Source organism: Lasioglossum baleicum, chromosome 9 (genome assembly GCF_051020765.1).
Source record: "Lasioglossum baleicum chromosome 9, iyLasBale1, whole genome shotgun sequence".
Classification (NCBI taxonomy): domain Eukaryota; kingdom Metazoa; phylum Arthropoda; class Insecta; order Hymenoptera; family Halictidae; genus Lasioglossum; species Lasioglossum baleicum.
Window position 1 is genome coordinate 2,173,227 of NC_134937.1, and position 15,819 is coordinate 2,189,045.

The window sequence follows — 15,819 nt, forward strand, 5'->3', positions numbered from 1 at the left end:
GATTATTTCTTGTTTAAATAAAATCGCGCATGTGCTTCAAATGCCAATGAACGCATGAGAACGCAAAAAAAGAACGCAAAAATTCCAATATTCGAAGATTCGATAGTTTCCTTGAAGAGACTTCCAAAAAATTTTTAAATGAACAAGTCCCAACACTGAACATCTTCGTCATTCTGTCATAAGCCATATTGCAATGTGGTTAAATTATTTAAAACTGCTGTTATAATTGTCAATTCGTCCTTAAACCATTTCATCTGTTTTATTTTGCATATATGAAATTGAACGCATTCGGCCGTAGCTCGCTTAATAAGGTTCAGCGATTTATTCGGTAAGAACAAATTTGGTAAACATTGTCCGGAATTACGGTATGGTAATTTTTAGTGGCGCCTCAAAGCGCAAAAAGCGCTGGACAAATTCATCGTGTAATAATTGTGATCGCATTGTCGCAGCAACAATATTTGCAAACACATTTCAATGCATTTACAGATTATATACCTCGTTACTTTAATTCTCTCCAATAGGATTGTATAAAAAGATGCACGAATGGATTTATAGGACAGCATGCGAGGATCGATATTAGATTTGCGAAATCCACGGATAAGGCGACTTTCGAATTTTATGTATCAAGTTCAGGGGTCGTAAATATTATGTTTCAACTAGCCATGTTGATAGATGACGAATCTTGATTTATGTCTTACTTACAATCGCGGTTTATGTAAGCTAGAAAGGAAATTCAGCGGATGGGCTTGTAAAACGAATTTAACATCCGTCAGAAATGATATTACCTCGCCGACGACATAAAATCGATCTGCAACATTTGCAGAAATATTTTAAAAGGCGAGTCGCTTCAGCTGCATACTAAGCGGACCGTCCTTTTTATTTTCTTGCTTGCTACGCCGATGTATCTTCGCATACGGCGCTGTTAGCAATTCCTTCGTTGTGCTTCCGAAGATCGTGAAGGCTTTAAGTGCAAAGCCTTGTATATACAACTTGTCGCAACGTTTGATACGTTTTTATCTTTGTCTTCCCGCAATTGCTCCGCGAAGTTGCTAATAAATATCCACTTCGTATTCTCGCGTTTCAGAATACGTAGAACAACAAGAAAATATTTTTCAAGAGACGTTGATTCAAATGTTTCACTGCAAGTTTTTGCGAGTGAATGTTCTTAAAATTGTAACATTGAAAAAGTATGCCGAGTTCCTCTCTCTGATTTCATTTCTCGCATTTTCCTTTCAAACGTCTATCATTTTGTGAAAAATAAATGCTTGTTGACGTCTGTACTCTGGACTGTCATGAAAAATGTCCCAATTTTACTTTTATTAAATGTTCTATCCAAAAGCACGAGATGTTAATAACGACTCTCTGTAGAATGTTACATTTTGTAACAGTAAATGCTGTGGAAATGATGAAAGTGCCTTCCCATAAAAATATATAAAACATTCTCCTCTCTTTCAACAAGTATCTAAGAATAACATAGACCATAGACCCAATAAATACACCAGAATATAAATATCGATTTCAAAAAATACCCATAAAAATATATAAAACATTCTACTCTCTTTCAACAAGTATCTAAGAATAACATAGACCATAGACCCAATAAATACACCAGAATATAAATATCGATTTCAAAAAATTTGTAGGCATAGACACAATGCACAAAAATATGAAAGAAAGTATGTAAGGTGGATTGGGGTAAGTTCTCCGTAGTCCGTAGTTTTTGCAAAGTTGGACTTTCAATTGTGACGGATGACGAACAGACGTTTAATATCATCTCTGGCAGGAACCGTCCTAGATAAACGAACAGAGCTACCCTAGATAAATCTACATAGCTGTTTAGTTTAGTTTAGAGCCCAAACATACGCTCGACCAACTGATCGTTGACAAAATACGAATGTTCACTTGAAGGGTACTGACAAGTACCACCCGTCATTGCAGGGCTATATAAGCCCTTGCATTTCTACTCTCGTGGGCTAGTACTGTCGTAATCACGAATCGTGTCGCGTCGTGCTGCATCTCGGAAGTCAACTACCAGTGAGATCGGGCTAAAGTTCCCCTTCGAATAAAAGTATAACCGTATAGATTCCGCGAGTTCGGTGTAAAATCTATTAGGCAGTGATAAGGTTGCTCCGAGACCCCCGCATTGCCAGTGCAAGTCGACACCGTGCATCTTAGTTTAGGTAATATCATCTTTCAATTCTTTCTATTCTAAATTCAATCCATTCGCGACAATTACACAATTGTAACACGAAGTCTTATAGTAAGAATATATTTGTGTTCTTTGATAATTAACGCAAATTCATTAAACCCATAATTATTGTCCAATATCCTAATCAAGTAATTGAACGTCCCCACACGTACAATCTTACCTCTCGGATTGTATCAATTAAATTATACAAGTTACGAGGCTTACTAAGTATCCTAGCGACTCCCTGATTACGCATCAGGTTTGTTCGCGACATTCCAATTGTCCAAACAGAGATTTATCCACCCTAGTGGCTCCCCAATTTCGCATTGGGTTCGTCCTCGAAAACTATACTATCCTAGCAGCTCCCCAGTTTCGCATTGGGTTCATCCGCGTCCTAACAGCTCCCTGATTTCGCATCAGGTTCGTCTGTGCTCTTATCCAACCTCCCAGCAGCTCCACAATTTCGCATTGGGTTCGTCCGCGTCGTTATACAACTTCCTAGTAGCTTCCCGGTTTCGCATCGGGTTCGTCTGCGCGTCGTTCCTAGTGACTCCCCAATTTCGCATTGGGTTCGTTCACGAAGTTTCATCTTCCTGGCAGCTCCCTGATTTCGCGTCAGGTTCGCCTGCGTTTGACTCTATTCCTAGAGGCTCCCTGACTTCGCGTCAGGTTCGTCCTCGCTGTCTATAATCCTAGCAGCTCCACAATTTCGCATTGGGTTCGTCCGCGTACCTTAACTAACAAATTGATACCATATTCCTAGGGTAACAACCCTCCGCCGGCCACTCGTGCTGCTCGCGGCCCTGGCTCGTAACAAAATTGATGTATTTTCAGTCTGGTATGTAAAAACTTAATGCTCTTGGTACCAAACTCTTGCCACAGTTATTACTGATGAATCAGTATTATGTAGGATTCTAATTTTGCGTGAAAATTATCATTTTGATAGGATATTGTACAAAGTGTCAACTAGGACGCACTTGCCCCGAAAATGGGGCAAGTCCGTATCTGAGAGATAAAAATGCTTTCGAACCTTGTTTCAAGTGCTACGGGGCAAGAAAAGAATGATTATCAAGCCTGCTACAAAATGCTTTTTATTGCATTAAATATATTGTTTAGTTTTATAGTTACCCATACAGAGTACGGACTTACCCCACCGTGATAGTACGGACTTGCCCCGTGTAGCAATATTTACGTGGCAAGATCATCTTAGTGTTTTTCTCAATAAATTAAAAAAAATACAATAAAAACGGTTTATTTAATGTAAACCTACATCAATATTTGTTGTACTTACCTAAAAGAACACAACACAGAATATATTAATAACTTGTAAACTATTGCACGTTCAGAGTAACCTCAAAGTTGTACGTGTATCTCGCACGTGACTGTTTGGCATTGGTTGATTTAAGCGAGGAAATCACCTTTATTCTTGGGCGACATCTATGTCGAATAGTTTACACTAGCTTATACTACATTAAATAAATACAAGCCAGAGAAATGTCGTTCATATTATAATAAAAATTACCAATTAACGGACTTACCCCACTCCACCTTATTATTAATCCTTGGAAAATTTAGTTTATCAACAAGTTTTTAAATTAGTGCTGTTCGTACCACTCTGGAGTAGATTCTTCATCATTTAAGTTCAAGCAATAAAGATTAAAACCGAGTACGCTGGTTTTCGCTACAGTTATCTTTAACCAGAACGAGGATGGGTAAAAGCAACCTAGATACGCACGTGTAGAACTACTTATTTTTCTGTCAACGATTCCTCATATTAGAATATGCATTATCCCTACCACTCTACGGAAAGATACTTCGTTGTTTACGTTCAAGCAGTAAAAATTGAAACAGATTACTCTGGTTTCCGCTACGGTTGAAAGAGAACAAGGGTGATAAAATAAGAGTTGTTTTCCAGTTAGTAATTTCTGAAATTAGGATATTTATTATCCCTACCACTGGAATGGACACTTAATCATTTAAGTTCGAGCAATAAACATTGAAATTGAGTACTCTGGTTTTCGCCACAGTTGAGAGAGACCAAAGATGGTAAGATAGAGGTGGGTAGTATACACACGTGTAGATTCTGTTATTTTCCAATTGGCAATTTCCGAAATTAGGATATGTATTACCCCTACTCTGTAGTAGACACTGAATCATTTCAGTTCGGGCAATAAAAATTGAGACCGAGTGCGCTAGTAATTGCGCGCCAGTTATAAAGAGAGAGGGTTGGTAAGAGCGGATCGCAGGTAATAAAGAAAACAAAGTTATCCAGAAATAATGAGCGTAATTCCAGTACGAAACACAGTTACGTGAACTGGGCGAAACTTGCTAGACTTAATATTTCGCACGTGTCTATTAAATCAGTGGCGACCGGAGCGGGCTGGGTATCGAAAGAGAGAACGGGGGTTGGGGTGTTGGTCAGAACTCTAAGAAACAGTGTAGTAAGAAAAGGAGGATCGAGCGGCTGCGTTGCGCGAGAACGAGCGAAGAAAAACAAGAGGTTCGGAGTAGGGGAAAAAGACAGGCCCGAGAAACAAGAGAGCAACGGCGCGGCGCGGCGCGGCGTGCCGAGTTTTTTCCCCAGCTAATTGATTCATTGCCTTATTGAATAGCGGCGAGGGATATATCGGGGCGCGCGCCGGTAAGGGAAAATAACGAGGCCGCGCGTCCGAGCAAGTGAAAACGAAGCGTCGACGAGGACGGTGCACATATATCAGGCTCACGAAACAGAGGGAATCGTTGGTGGAACGGGGTGAGAGCTTCGACCGCGGTAAACGAACGTTTATTTTCCAATCGAACGCTATTATTGCCCGCGGCGAGGAACGAGCCTGGGGATCGTTGAACGGTTCGGAAGCGAGGGTTGCGGCGAATCCGCGCGTTTCCTGGAAACAGACCGAAAAAAAGTCGCGCCGTGCCGGTTTCATCCAACGGAAGAGGCGAAATAGGAAGGACAAGGTAGCGGGCGAGGGGATGGGAAAAGGGAATAATCGGAAGACAAAAAATGACGACGAAAAGAGGAGGAGAATGGCTGGAGAAGGGTCGAAAAATAGTAGTCCCTCGAGGGGGTGAAAAAAAACATAGATACTGACACGAGCGTACAGGAGGAATATATACGCGCGCGCACGCAGATGGAAATAAAGGTGAAGGTGGTAGATAGGAGGCAGCGTCGTGGGAAGGGGTTGCAGAAGAGGCAGAGTTGTAGCGCAGGTGTTGACTGTCTGCTGAGAGGTAGTATGGGGGGCACGACGGAAAGAGACACGCTGATACACTGCGGGACGACTAGGGCTCCGGGGTTGGGGAGAGAGGGCTGAAGAAGGTGGATAGGCGAGATAAATAACGGGGGTCGAAGAGGAGCAGAGGCGATGGTGTGACAAAGAGGAGATAGATAGAGAGAGACAGAGAGAGTCTCTGGGAGTCGATAGACGCGAGGAGCGTTGGTTGGGGCCGTGGGGCGGATAGAAAAGATGAAAACGAGAGGGCGGAAAGGGGAACAGGGGTGAGGACTTGTAGAGGACGAAGGGTGTAGGGTGTGTGTAGGGCGGAGGCGTAGGCGCGCGACGCGGTGCGGTGCGGCGCGGCACGGCACGGTGGAACGACGACGCTGGAAAATTGTGTGTGCGATGTTGAAGGATAGCGGAAAAGTGAGGGTGTTGTAAGGAAGGTGACGGAGATAATGGGCGCGAGATAGAACGGGAGTAAAAATGTGAAAGACAGTGGACGCCCGGCGAATTGTAAAGACAGACGCGGTGGTACACAAAGCGGGAGCTGCCAGAGAGGACTGACACTCTTAAGGAGGACGGAGGGCAAGACAATGGCAGCCTGGATAGGGAAAGTGGAGAGAATGAGAGAAAATCAGCGGAGGAACGGCCGGAGAAGGCAAGGGACGCTGAGGAGGAAGTTAAAGAGAGAAGGGGGCCGCGGGACAGAATGTTGAGAAGACGGGGCCGGGGGAACAAAAGGGGGGCACGCGCGAGAAATTGAAAGGAAAAAGTAACAGGGAGAATCGGGATGGAGGAGGCGCGCACACAATGGGGACGAATGGGGAAGGGGGCCGGCCGAATAGTGGGAATAGATAGTTTTATTCATTGCCCCGGGCGTACAGAGTCCTCGGAAATGCCGAGTTGTCGAGGGTGCGGTGAAATTCGTGGTACCCGCGACGACCAGCCGACTCTTCCCCCGCGAAAATATGTGTGTGGGAATACTCGAATAATGGCCTCTCGACGGAATTTCGTCAAGTACACTTTCCTTCGTGCACCGCCGCCGGTGCGGCCGGATAGAATATTTGAAACGGAGGGGTTGGACAATTTTCAAATCTCCCCGATTAAGCCGCAGCTTTTTAATTTCTCTCCCTCGTTCTCTCTCTTCCTCTCATCGCGCGAGCAATGTACAGTCTGTAACACGAGAACGTGGCCGCGATATCTTCCACTGTTGATACGGAATCAGGCGCGGGACTGTGATATAATCTAAACATGAAAACCTCTTACAGTATCCCCCGGTTTTTACACGAGTCAGACCCAATCCGAGAAAGGATATCATTGCCAGTCCACCATAACAAATCCCATAGAAATTTTTTGCGCTGTTGTGAAACAGAAATTTCGAGGAACACGCAGTTTGACGATGAAGTGATTAGTGCGTCGAATTAAAAGATATGGAGGTCGCTTTTTGTCTCGCAATCTGAAAAATAGGTTGAAAGCATGCCGGACGTTGCGAAGATATAATCGCTCATGGGGGAGACTGGACCGTGTGCATAAAGTTTTTTACGAAAAGAAATAATGTTTACAGAAATACCGCGTCCACGCTCTTGTGTTACAGACTGTACAATGGACGTCGCGTGACTCGTTCCGCGATAATCTTGTAGCGAGCCTTCGCCACATTTTCTGACCTCGTTCGGCTCGTAACCGGACAGACGATGTTCGAGCGCGTGAACACGGCCTAATTTAATATTAATAATTACCAACGTATTTATCGGAATACGCGAGCGCTACAATAAATATTGTAACGTTTTCGATCGGTTGCATAACATCGGTCACCTGCCTATATACATCGCATTGTTATCGGAGACCGGTAGCATTGTTTTTCCCTTTGTTCTCGCGGTCGGTGAATAATTTCGATTTATATTCAAAGAGCTCTGTCACTCTTTCATGATTAATGCACGGTAAAACGTCAATATCTGCGGTTTTAACATGCCTCCATAGCAGCAGATGAATTGTCCCGGGCTTTATTTATTCAAATTCCATTTTCACAATCGCTATTTTACCAATTTCACAAAGTAAATTAATTGCCGGCCAGCTGCGGGAAAGAATCAGTCGGAATAAAACCCTCAAACAATCGCGTAAACGTAGCGAACACTGCTCTTCATGTTGATAAAGTCAATGGCTGACCATGAACAAAGAAACAGCATTACACATTCAATTTACGTGTACGATGCTAATCAAAAATATTTAATCGCTTGTTCGACGAACAATGACTCTCACCTTTTTCACCAGGGCAAACGAGAATATAATGAAATTATAATCCTTTTTACCTTTTCTTCAGCAATTTAATTCTGTTTTTATAAATCAAACTTTGTACAACTTACATATTGTGCCTTAGATATTAATCGAATAAGGCAGCGTCGGTTTAAAAATTACTTTCTAGCTATTTTGATAGCAATGTAGTAAAATTGATTCGAATAGAAGAAAAATATAAGATTAATTGAAAAGGAATTTGTCAAATTGGACAGCCTTGATTCAAAGATTAATTGTTAATTACTTCATCAAATAGCAGAACAATTGTCTCGAAAGAGTAGACCAAAACTGTAATTGATTACATTACAAAAATTGCTTAGAATAGAAGGGAGATTGACTGAACAGAAAGTAAAATTAGCAAAGCTTGTTCCAAAGCTTGTATGACTAAGGTCAGAAGAGCTGCTCAACATCGGACCGCTGCTTCATCAACCAATTGTGCGACTTCCAATGAAGCTTGCTACACCGTAAGCAAAATGTCGAACTGACTGTTTCGAGAGAACAAGGCTTACGAGGGAAAGCTTGAACAGTGGTAAGTGTAAGATGCCTGTCTGGAGAGCTCGGGCTCTCGCTTTGGTAGTCTGTGTTGACCACGTTCCCGTGTAAGGACATCCTGGAGCCGCAAAGAGCTGTGTACAATGGCTGGTTAGCAGAAGGAACTTCGGTAATGAATTCAATAACGAAGCAGCGGCGCTAATCGGCGTATCGATGCTGCAAAACACGGCGGAAACAGGGACCGGGGTAAATTGAATAGGACGCTGGCGAGCACTCTCCGGAGAAAGTTGGAAAAGCGGCCGGCACGGCCCGGTAAGTTTTCTGAAATTCGAACGCAATCAACATTCAGCGAGGACGTAAATTTGTAAAGACACGGCCGACGGGGCCGCCCGGGGAGAGTGGGAGAACGGTTTGCGCGGTGCGCTGAAAGCATACTAACAACTTCTTTGGGGAAATAATTGAATAATGCATTTCCTAAGCTGCGGCTCGAATAATTTCCGCCCGCGAATTTATTCGTTCCCGGGCGCGTTCGCCGATACCAAGTTGATATTCGTCGTTAACGCGCCGCACCAATTTTACGTGGTTTATTGTCCAAGCTACGTCGATCATCCCGTTTCTGTTACATCCTTCGAATAAATCGTATTTCATACATAATTATATACAGAGTGGCCTGGAAATCGTAGTACAAACGGACAGGGGGTGATTCCACTTGAGAAAATAAGTCGAAAATATACAGTCAGCGGCAATAATAAGTCGACATCCTTAAAAATCGCATAACTTTTTATAAATTGGTCCAAAGGACTTGAATTTTTTTAAGATTTTAAACCGGCTAGTTCGCTAGAGAATAAGTAAACAAAAATTTATTACGATTGCAATTGGTAGGAATCATACAAAATTTAAAAAAATGTTTGTCACGTCTGCCGACGTGTTGCCATAGGTTATAAGCATAGCCAATAAGAGTAGGATATTGTAACCGTAATTATTAAGAATATTGATTAGTTATAAGTGGTCATACTTCGCTCCGTTCATCAGATCCGATTCTCACCTCATACCATATACCCATTCTTATATTAACCCTTGTATAATAATCATATCTTAATGTATTCCCCGTAGCAGTATCACGTAGCATTCACCGTAATCATTAATCGCGCGCTTCTCATAACATCCATAGCGTTATGTCTAACGAGACATCCGGTAGAAAATAAGACACCTATGTATTCGACCTCACGATCCTAAAAAGAGTTCAGTCAGTTCAGTTCAATTCGGACAGCCAGTCTGTCACGTTCGTTCAAGACTCCAGCGAGGCTCGTCGCCTCCTGGATGTCCCGGTCCGGACTCCGACGAGTCCTCGCTCTCATCCGCCTTTTAGCGGTCCTGCTATATCACGCGCTTCTAGTTCATTATAATTTCATTTCATACGTTACAAATATATTCTCAGTTATTAATTTAATAAGTGAGTCTCGCTTAGTTCTTCTCCCTACATCCTCGCGCTTGCAATACTTTCCTATCCAATTCGCGTTCGTCGCTATCAATTACGAAAGCTCATGCGCGTCAACGAACGCGGGACGGAGGACAACAGCGGAGTATCTCCCGCCAACCGAGGATCACCGACGACGTGATCTTCCCAGGACGAGTGAGGATCATCGTCCTTCCTACGACGATCCAGCCTGATTCGACTGCAGCCGTCAGCGAGCAACGGAAGCAGTTCGCATAAAGGAAGCCTGCCTGTCTTCATCGATCGCTATACTCAACTGTCCGATAAGTTGCTAGATATTTCCCTGCGAAGATTCGCGCCGTCTCAGTTATCTCTGTTCTCGTCCGCCGCTTTGGGGCGAATCTACTGTAAGCGTTAAGCAGAATACGCATGTTCGCGAAAGTCGTGGTTCCCAGTCAGACGTCGGACGTAACGTGCCGCGTGGACAAAAGGTTGTATCGCATTTGAGAGCGTCCAGTAAGGGGAATGGGTCGCGGAACGATAGTTTTCGCGAAAGTCAGACTCCGGGACGTAACAGTTTCGTCAACTTTTTTATCTGGGCCTGTAACGATAATTTAAAAAATGCGTTTTATAGATTTCGGTAGCTTATATACATACCGAAAATTTCATCGAAATCGGTCAACATTGCAATGAGCTACTTACATACGTTTAAAGATGAGAGCTTAAGGGTGAAAGTCGCAGATTTTCAGCCTTGCCAGGGCATTTCGCCCTTATGTGATCATCTTTAAACGTTTGTAGCTCATTGCAATGCTGACCGATTTCGATGAAATTTTTAGTATGCATATAAGCTACCGAAATCTATAAAATGCATTTTTAAATTATCGTTACAGGCCCAGATAAAAAAGTTGACAAAACATCATTTTTAAAAATTTTTTATAATTCCTACCAATTGCAATCGTAATAAATTTTTGTTTACTTATTCTCTAGCGAACTAGCCGGTCTAACATCTGAAAAAAATTCAAGTCCTTTGGACCAATTTCTAAAAAGTTATGTGATTTTTAAGGGTGTCCACTTATTATTGCCGCTGACTGTATAATTTGAATAACATTTTCTCATCTGAAGCTTCGTTTTCGAGAAAATCGAGTTTGAAAATGCAACGAACACGCGTGCTATTAGATAGGCATCGTCTGACATATCTGAATATACTAAAGTAGCTGACTGATCTTTAAACTTGTGATTTTTTCGAAAACGATGCATCAAACGAAAAAATTTTATACCTTTTTCCCCGATTTACTTTTACATCACCCCCTTCCCGGCTGTACTAAGATTCCCAGCCCACCATGTATAATAGATACTGTTACTCAAATCGTTGCTCAACTTTCAGTGCATCATGCTTGATTTGACAGGAATTATTTACTAATTTGGGAATTCAGGGAATTTTTAGTAAAAGTAGTACTCTCTATAACGTTCAACATGAACTTGTTTGTTGTAATTTCTAACAAATTTACTAAGAGACGCCGCAGAACCGATCTCTCATCGAAAGAAGATAACCGGATGTATCACTGAAAGATGCCTTAGCATGCGATACGATTTTTACTGTATCAAAGGCGCCTGGAGATTCGAGGTGGGTCGCCGACGAAACTTTGCTGGAAAGTAGATCTCAGAAAAATATTTGACACGTATTCTTTTTATCGACTATCGTCATATCGAAAGGATGAAAACAGCCCACAAAGTTGGAGGTGAGAAAAATATTTGAACGAATATCTTGGAAACTGCTAGAACCAGAACAGTATCACGTATGGCAAAATGCAACATTTCTTTGGTAAAAAAATTCAGCAATCTGACGAAACTACTGGGAACTTCGTCTACTTAAATAATACATGCAGTGCTGTTTTGTGCATTTTTCCGATAGAGACATGGACAAATTGGAAACTTTTTGAAGATATCTCAAGAGTTGAATAGTACCATTGACACAATCACGAATTCTCATCAACTAAATGGATGTTTGGATGAAGGACCGATGTCAGGCTTTCTAAATTTTATAGGGGCGTAATTTTGAACTCAAACGTGAATTTAAATAATGAAAACCAGCTGAAAATGACGTAGGCCCTCCTTCCAGACCCACTCAATTTGTCTACAGATGTTCAAAGAGTGAGCTGTGCACTTTAGAAAACAGCATCTCAACAAAAACATCCTGTAAATAGGAGCCAAGTTCCTATGGCCGTAAAAAGTTGTGAGATCAAACAAAATACAGCCAAGTTCGATAGCTTAGAAATACCTCTTGCAACACTGAAAAAAGCGTTTGTAAAAATTAGTTTAAAAGAACGCTATTTAATTTTTAAAGAGTTACATGGAGAGCTAAATTATATTCAAACTTGGCCGCTACCTAACACCTTTTATGCCGGTTTATGTTGGTTTAAAAAGTAATGGCCAAGTTTGAATGATTTAGCCCTCCATGTAACTCTTTAAAAATTGAATAGCGTTCTTTTAAACTAATTTGTACAAAGACTTTTTCAGTATTGCAAGAGGTATTTCTAAGCTAACGAACTTGGCCGTACTTTGTTTGATCTCACAACTTTTTACGGCCATAGGAACTTGGCTCCTATTTACAGAATGTTTTTGTTGTGATTTCATCAATTTTTGTTGAATTTTCATCAATTATCAAGTAGATATCAAAGAAAAAAGATCCTTTTCTAATCTGCAAGACAAAATCCATATCCTCTGACGGCGACGCTCGGATCCGTTTGTCCCCCGCCGCTATAGATGATGCTCGGTACAGTTTCTTTTGTTTACGTTAGAGCGATTGTTTTTCTCATCAGTATTTGTTGCGACTTCGAAGCTAATAAAACGTATACTTATGTATGTTATGCTACTATGTTCTATCCTACGTACCTATTTCGTAGTTTTTTTTCAATACAACCCCTTTAAGGTGTAAAATTTCAAACTTTGATCAATTATTCCTTTGAGTGTTTGTTATGGTGGGCCTACGTACCAAATTTCAAGCTTGTACATCAATGGGAAGTACCCAAAAGGTTTTGATGATCTGTCAGTCAGTCAGTCAGTGACAAATTCAGCGATTTTTGAGGTCCTATATCTCGGAACCTACTAATGTTGGAAGATCAATGTTTTGTCAATATTGAGACATGATGGCATTTAACAAGTGTATGAAATTACATCTCTCCATCTGCCTCCAGTGGCGAGTTATAAGCCTCTAAAAAACGGCTAAGTTGTTTCGTGTAAAAGGAGGTACATAGTGCGAGAACTTGGCTGTGTTGCACTACCGTGCACCTAGACAAGACTCGCGCGGCGGCAACCGCGATAATCTTGGCGGAGTTTTTCCGAAACAGCCGGCTAACAGAGTTTGCTGAAATTCTATTTATAATCAAGTGGCCGATACCAGCTACTTGAACCGGCGAACAATGTTCATAACTCACGTACACAGCAATGCGGAAAATTTCATTCCCCCGCCCTCGTTAGCGTCCCCCGTCAGAGACGCGCGGCGACGTGGGCGGGGCAGATCGCGTGAAACTTTTCCCGTTACAAATTCAATTCGTCCGAGTTATCGGCGAAACGTCATTACCGTCGTGTCATTAATAGGTCGTTTTCCCGGTGACACGCGTTACCGCCGGACGAAATTCTGCGCCCCGGCCAGGGCGCGGACCGGAATGGCGCGACGACGCAAAAATCCTGATGATTCCCCCGATTTCGAGTCCCGCATTAACGTCACCCGCTCGTCCACGCTAATGGTGATCGATAACCGTACCGGCGACCATGCACGCCCCCGTTCCACTTTACCCCGGCCTTTCTTTAACTGCGATCCGCGTGCAATCGTCACCGGTTGCACGCGTGTTGCCGCCGCTGCCCCACGTCCTTCCCGTCCAGATTATTGCGCTGTTTCTATGGAAAAGACGTGGTTTCCCTAACCCCCATTCATTACCCATTTTGCTAACCAACCAAATTACCTACCCAGAGCCAAGTAACAGTCTGCCGACCCCCATACTGCTCCCCATCACGGTTATTATACTGTTTCTATGGAAAATACGTGGGTTTACTAACCCCCATTCATTCCACATTTTCCTAACTTTGCAAATCATCTGGTGGGAACTAGGTAACACGTTAACTGCCACCCCTGCTGCCCGGTCCTAATACCATTTATTACACCCTTTCAAAAGATTTTTTTAGCCCCACTCATCCCCATCTTTCTAACTCGAAACATCACCTGCTGAAAGCTAAGTAACACTGCCACACCAATGCTCACATAGAGGTCACACAAAATTAGAATAAATCTACAAGTTATCAATACAAATGGGCGTGAGGCAATAATAAGTAAGAAAAAACTTGTAACATTTTTACGGTTGACGCGCGTCGTATTCGAGGAAATTGAGTTTGAAGTTCGACGAACTCGCGTGTTCCAGCATTCGCAAGAAGTAGAATTGGTTGGTCATGACCAGACGCGTCAGCTGATTTCTATTCAGCAGCACGCGTAACCGCCGAATTTTCAAACTCAATTTCCTCGAAAGCGACGGGTCAACCGAAATGTTATTCGCTTCTTTTTATTTATTTTTCACATAGAATCATGCCCGCCTGGGCAACATTAAAAATGTAAAGCTTACAGCTTGTAGATTCTAGCAATGTTTGGTTCATTTAGTGTGAGCAATATTGATTTTCATATATTTTGAGAGGAGGGTTCAATGTACCGTTGAACTCCATACGGAACAATTAAAGTCAATGTAATCACAGCAGGTGTTTATATAAGGCAGCAGCTGGTTACTAGGTAAGTCGATATAGTCATGACGTGTGCTTACGTAAGTCAGCTTCTAGCAACAATTAATAACTCTTTTACGTCATTTCACTAATATAGTAATTAGACAACGGATTTTATGCATTTATGGGAAAAATGAATGAGTGTAATTTAAAACAGTAAAATCATATAAAGAATTTAAAAATATTGTTATATTATTTTCAATCTATTATATTATATTAATAAATTTCTATTTCACTCCAGTTTGTTGCAATTCCGGTAGAAAATTTTTATTTTGTATAAAGATCCGCTGTTTAATGATTTAACACTATACCCACCAAATATTACAAGTATCTAGCAAATGTTGCCTTATAAAAATGGCAACACTTAATAGAGATTGACCACAATTTTCAATGTAATGCATGCTTGGACAAGGAGATTTATTCGATTATTTTCCGTAAATGAATTTTTATAGTTTCGATAATTGTAAAATATAAAATACTGTTCCTCTTATGGGCCCGAATATAAGCAGATAATGATTTAACACTAAACCTACTAAGCATTAAAAGTATCTAGCAAATGTTGCCTTTTAAAAATAGCTTTATAGAGACTGTCCATAATTTTCAATGTGATAGATGCTTGGACAAGGAGATTTATTCGATTATTTTCCATAAATGAATGTTTATAGTTCCGATAATTGTAAAATATAAAATGTTGTTCCTCTTATTGGCCCTAATATAAGCAGATAATGATTTAACACTAAACCTACTAAGCATTAAAAGTATCTAGCAAATGTTGCCTTTTAAAAATGGCTTTATAGAGACTGTCCATAATTTTCAATGTGATAGATGCTTGGACAAGGAGATTTATTCGATTATTTTCCATAAATGAATGTTTATAGTTTCGATAATTGTAAAATATAAAATGTTGTTCCTCTTATTGGCCCTAATATAAGCAGATAATGATTTAACACTAAACCTACTAAGCATTAAAAGTATCTAGCAAATGTTGCCTTTTAAAAATGGCTTTATAGAGACTGTCCATAATTTTCAATGTGATAGATGCTTGGACAAGGAGATTTATTCGATTATTTTCCATAAATGAATTTTTATAGTTTCAATAATTGTAAAATATAAGATGATGTTCATTTGGCAATATCCAAAATATGAAGATGAACGCCATACACTCCTATCAGTTCTTCTCCGTTGCAAGTACTGCCTCCCGACTTGTATAAAATGCTTCTTATGGGGCCCATATTATAATGCCCGTCAATTATCTTCGATTTTATTAAGCGATGTGCAATTAAAATCTAATCTCATTAAATTAACCAAGTAGAAGCTATATAAACTAGTTGTAAGTTAAGTTAAATTGAAAGATGCCATTATGTATTGTTAAGAGAACTAATATGTAATATGTCAATATGTTCATGTGTATTGTATATCCTACATAAACCATA

General features: G+C 41.1%; 1 protein-coding gene across 1 annotated transcript in view; it reads right to left on the reverse strand.

Moving 5' to 3' along the window:
• LOC143211797 (neurotrimin) overlaps positions 1-15,819 on the reverse strand; it is a 199,275-nt gene that overhangs the window by 135,983 nt on the left and 47,473 nt on the right. The window lies entirely within an intron of this gene.